Below are 6,192 nucleotides of genomic sequence, written 5' to 3' on the forward strand. Positions count from 1 at the left end.
CTGAGCTAAGACAGTTCCTTAAGTCGGATCCCCTCTACTCCTCCACTGCTGCTTTCATTCAGGAAACATTGGTGGGTGCATACAACTGCCAAAAATGTTTGTTTTTGAACTCTCCAACAAATATCTCAGTTAAAGAAGATGAGTGCAGCAGGTTAGTCATTGCCACTCACAAGGATAACTGCTGTGCTGTTACCTAAGACAGCAAGCATGAATGCGAGCTATGTCAGCTTTGCAAACTGCTTTTTTTTAATTGGATTATAGTTGATTTAAAATGTTGTGTTAGTTTCAGGTGTACAACAAAGTAATTCAGTTATACATATACATATGAAACTGCTTTTAAAAATCACTATGCTGGACTTCCCTGGTGGCACAGTGGTTAAGAATCTGCCTGCTAATGCAGCAGACACGGGTTCAATCCCTGGTCCGGGAAGGTCCCACATGCCACAGAGCAACTAAACCCGTGCACCACAACTACTGAGCCTGCGCTCTAGAGCCTGCAAGCCACAACTACTGAAGCCCGCGCGGCTAGAGCCCGTACTCCACAACAAGAGAAGCCACTGCAATGAAAAGCCCACAGGCAGCAATGAAGACCCAACACAGCCAAAAATAAATAAAATTTTAAAAACTAATAAAAATCACTGTGCTTACCTTAAAAATAAAAAAGTAGGAGGATAGTGTTGAGAATCGTTGGTCTAATGCATTGGTTTCATATCAATTAGTCCTGACAAAGTGCAGAGAAGTCTGTAGGGAGAGTTTAAACTCCGTTTTGTTTTAAGTCATGGTATGTGTAGCCTCGATCCCAAAGTCATTTGAATAAAGAGTTGTTTTTAGCTGATGGTTTTGAAGTTCCAGAAATGGGTGTATCTGAATGGATGTGAAGTGTTTACAGTAGTTTAGTTCACCCTGTGCTTGAGAATCTTAGCCCAAGAGATTCTAATTCTTATCATATTCACCACAGCTACTCAATGGCAGTGTCCCCATGTGATCTAAACCAAAATGGTTTTAAAGAGTGTTAGAATGTTCTTTTAAAATGGGAAAGTTATCTATTACTGTTGGAGAGATTTTTGCATTTTCACATTTCTGCTATTCTAATTAAATGTCATTGTGTGAAAGAAAAAAATCACTATGCTTACAAAGACTGTACTTGGCCTACAGAATTTATGTTCTCTTAACACAGATTTTATCTAGGCTATTCTGTCTTCCTATCCCACAATAAAGTTAACAAAAAAGATACCTCTTTCTGTTACAAGTATCATATAACACACACACACACACACACATACACACACACACTCCTCATTTACATTGCTCTCATATCACACAGCAGATTCTGCCCAGATGAACAATTAAATTAGAATACATAGAAGAGGCAGCAATTAAAAGTCACTATACTTGCAACTTGATTTATTTTAGATTTGCCCCAAGATTCTGTGAGGCATGAACACATATCCTAAAGAAAACTTTTCTGCCTGCTATTTCCATGCTTTCATTAGCTTTTTTTGTTTGTTTGTTTTTTGTTTTGTTTTGACCTTTTCTTTTAATTTTTTCTTTTTTATTGTGGGATAGTTGATGTACTCAATGGCTTTTTTAAAAAAAATATTTATCTATTTATTTTGTTGTGCCATGTTTTAGTTGCAGCTTGCTGGCTCCTTAGTTGTGGCTCACTAGCTCCTCAGTTGCAGCATGTGGGCTCCTTAGTTGTGGCATGCATGTGGGATCTAGTTCCCTGACCAGGGATCGAACCCGGGCCCCCCACATTGGGAGCATGCAGTCTTATCCACTGTGCCACCAGGGAAGTCCCTCAATGGCTTTTATGAAAGCCACATCACTCTGACATAAAAACATGCAAGAGGCCAGATACAGAGAAATCTATAATGCTTAAAAAAAAGTCACTAAAATTGTGCCTGATACTGACCTATAATGACAGAGGTATAGTGGTTACCTTTAGAGGAAGGTATTGACCAGGTAGTTGCAGGAGAGAGCTTTCTGGAAATGTACTACCCCTTAACCTGGGTGATGGTTACATGCATCTATACGTAGGTAAAAATTATCAGCTGTAAACTTAAGATTTTGGGTACTTTATTGAGTTATACCTCAGTAAACTCTTTTATTTCTACCTCTGAAGCATATTCATATCCTGCTCAAAATCAGGTAAAGCAGTAACACATTATGGGACTTCCCTGGCAGTCCAGTGGTTAGGACTCTGAGCTTCCACTGCATGGGGCACAGGTTTCATCCCTAGTTGGGGAACTAAGATCCCACATGCCACATGGGGTGGCCAAAATAAATAAATAAATAACACATTACAGTAGAAAGTGATAACTTATAAATCAATAAGAACTAATAAAATTATTATATTTTTAAATCATGAGATCCCTTGAGGCATGCATATAACTGTTAAATATACACCACATGGCCATGAATATGAATTATCCATAAACCAAGGCTATTTGTTGGCAGTAGTTGAATCTGAAAGACCAACGGTAAAAAAAAATAATTATTTCCTGAAGCCTACCTCCTTTCAGTTGTATAAACACAATGAGCACAAGTGGACCGTGGCCACCCTGTTGAACCCCAGACTTCCCTCACCTGTAAAATCACCTATAACTGGCTCCAGGAACCTAAGACCCATGGACAGTGATGCTGCAGCCACTGAAAACTATTGCAGTTTCTCAGTCCCATTCAGGGCCTGAATACTGAATTCACTAGAAGAACACACCATGAGAAATATCCATCACAGCGACCAAAAAGAGAGGTTAGCATGGAAGAGACTATTCTGACTTCTCACCACCCCCTTGTTCACAGACCAGAAGAAAATATAGACATTGACCCAGCTTCCCAGCGCCCGGTTCTCTCCATTCCTACCACTATAAACCTGGAAAGAATTTCTTTAAAATTGGTCCACTGCTGTGAAAAAATCATGACCCTTTGACAACAGAACTCACCCCCATAGGCTAACCTAGGCAATATTAATTCAATATTAATTAGGCAATATTAATTCAATCTAAATAAAATCTGATTTTTTTTTTTTTTTTTTTTTGGCCATGCCATGCAGCTTGCAGGATCTTAACCCAGGCCCAGCAGTGAAAGCACTGAATCCTAATCCCTGGACCACCAGGGAATTCCCTAAAATCTGAAATTTTAAGAGACACTGTATTAGGTTTATAGAGCTCCAGGAACAAAGTACCACAAACTAGGGGACTCAAACAACAGCAAGTTATTGTCTCACACTTATAGGGGCCAGAAGTCCAAATCAAGGTTTTGACAGGGCTCATTCCTTCTTTGAAGGCAGAGGGAGACTCTTCCAGGCCTCGCCCTGAGCTTCTGGTGATTTGCCAGCAATCTTGGGCATTCCTTGGCTTGTAGACATGTCACCCAGATCTTTGTCTTCATATCCACATTATGCTCCCCCTGTGTGTGTGTCTGTGTCCAAATTTCCCCTTTTTATAAGAAAACTGGTCCTACTGGATTAGGGGCCACCCTGCGCCTGTATAACCTCATCTTAACTAATTACACCTGCAATGACCCTATTCCCAAATAAGGTTACATTCTGGGGTTCAGGACTTCAACGTACACAATTTTTGTTGTTGTTGTTGTTGTTGTTGTTGTACGCGGGCCTCTCACTGTTGTGGCCTCTCCCGTTGCGGAGCACAGGCTCCGGATGCGCAGGCTCAGCAGCCATGGCTCACGGGCCCAGCCACTCCGCGGCATATGGGATCCTCCCAGACCGGGGCACGAACCCGTATCCCCTGCATCTGCAGGCGGACTCTCAACCACTGTGCCACCAGGGAGGCCCCGTACGCATTTTTAAGGGCTACAATTCAGCCCGTAGCAGACTCATACCCTGTTGGATCTTCTTTTCATCCTCCACTCCACCCGAGGCTCAGCTCAGGCCCTCTTCATCCTTCACCTGGGCTCCTGCAGTGCACGCTTAACTACCTGCAGTCCCAGTTCCCTCCGTGACATCCTCCACACAGCCCCCTGAATGCTGCTCAAATTCAAATCTAGTCACAGTGCCACTCTGGTTAAGGCCCTTCAAAGGCTCCCATTGCTCATAGGACAAAGAATGTACCGATCCATTTATCCATCCATCTCTAGCCCAGCAGAGTCAAATAGGAATATAACGCAGCCCACAAATGGGAGCCACTTATGTAACTTTAAATGCTCCAGTAGTGACATTTAGAAAAGTAAGATGAAACAAGTGAAATTAATTTTAAGTATATATTTAACCCAATTGTCCAAAACATCATCATTTCAACATGTAATTGATGTGAAAAAATTATTAGTGAGATTTACATTTTTTTCTATTAACTCTTCAAACTCCAAAATGTACTTTACACTTATAGCACATCTCAATTCAGACTAGCCACATTTCAAGGACTCAACAGCCACATGAGGCTAGGGAGCTACCATATTGGACAGTGTAGATCTAGCCCTTACTCATCTCAACCATGGGACTCCTTCCATCCTACCCACTAAGTAGGCATCACCAATTTATTAGAGTTTCATAAACCCAGCACTTAGTTTTCTACCTCTTTGTTTTTTTTGTTTTTTTTTTTTGTTTTTTTTGTTTTTTGGCAGTACGCGGGCCTCTCACTGTTGTGGCCTCTCCCATTGCGGAGCACAGGCTCTCGACGCGCAGGCTCAGCGGCCATGGCTCATGGGCCCAGCCACCCCGCGGCATGTGGGATCTTCCCAGACCGGGGCACGAACCCGTGTCCCCTGCATCGGCACACAGACTCTCAAACACTATGCCACCAGGGAAACCCTAGCTCTTTGCTTTTTAAAGTGCTGTTTCCCCTGACAGAATGCTCTCCTCGTCCCTCAAGTATCTCCTCTTCTTTGGAAACTTCCCTGAGAACACTTTCTTCCTAACTTTAGCAAATTTGATTATTCCCTCTTTTGTACCAACTCTGGGATCACCATAAACTTAAGACATATTAAAGCACTTTCGATATTTGGATTTCAATATTTGTTTTCCTTTCTGTTCTCCGTAAATAAAAACTTGAGCTTACTGGAGCCAATGTTCATGTTTTATTCATATGTGTATCCCCAGCACTGGCCAAGGACCTGGAAAATAATAGGTGCTTAATGAATGATTCTACCTGAATAAAGAGAAAGCCAGCGGCACGCACATTGCAAATTCAAGTGTCATTTATTGATTACCTTACAAGGTGTTTGACACTGCATGTATTTTCTCTCGTTTAATCAATATTTATTAAGATTCATATAGCTAATCCTGGGAACAGTAGATTCCCAAGTATTGGCTCTTATTTAATGCCATATTAAAATCAGCATAGGGACTTCCCTATGGTGGTGCAGTGTTTAAGAATCCACCTGCCAATGCAGGGGACACAGTTTCGAACCCTGGTCCGGGAAGATCCCACATGGAGTGGAGCAACTAAGCCCGTGCACCACAGCTACTAAGCCTGCGCTCTAGAGCCCACAAGCCACAACTACTGAGCCCGCATGCCACAACTACTGAAGTTGGCGCGCCTAGAGCCCAAGCTCTGCAACAAGAGAAGCCACCACAATGAGAAGCCCGCGCACTGCAACAAAAGAGTAGCCCCAGCTCGCTGCAACTAGAGAAAGCCCGTGCAGCAAGGAAGACCCAACACCACCATAAATAAATAAATAAATAAATAAATAAATAAATAAATAAATAAATTTATTAAAAAAATAAAATAAAATCAACATAAGCCAGATCAAGAATAGAAAATACAGGGACTTCCCTGGTGGTCCAGTGGTTAAGACTCCAAGTTCCCAGTGCAAGGGACACAGGTTCGAACTAAGATCCCACATGCCACACAGTGTAGCCAAAAAAAACAAAAAAGAATAGAAAACACATTCAACAAATATTTTATTAATATCCACTATGTGCCAGACACTGTTAAAAGTTCTGAAGATGGATGCATTAAAAAAAAAAAAAAGACAAGGCTCGTGTTTTTGTGGAGCTTATATCCTAGAGATCCACAATAATAATAATACCCCCTGTGTCTTTGGTGATTAAGTGCTACCACTTGGCCTCTGATGCCCCAGGATGCAATTATCCCCAATGCGTTTAAGGATTCCAGTTCAGTAGCAGCAGGTTCCACTGCAAATTCTGACCTAAAGAGAAGAATGACCACAGAGTACTTTAAGGATGCTGACACTCCACTCACAAATTTGTTTCTCATAACCATGGTGAAAGAG

This window comes from Hyperoodon ampullatus (assembly GCF_949752795.1).
Source record: "Hyperoodon ampullatus genome assembly, chromosome: 13".
In the NCBI taxonomy this organism is placed as follows: Eukaryota; Metazoa; Chordata; class Mammalia; order Artiodactyla; family Ziphiidae; genus Hyperoodon; species Hyperoodon ampullatus.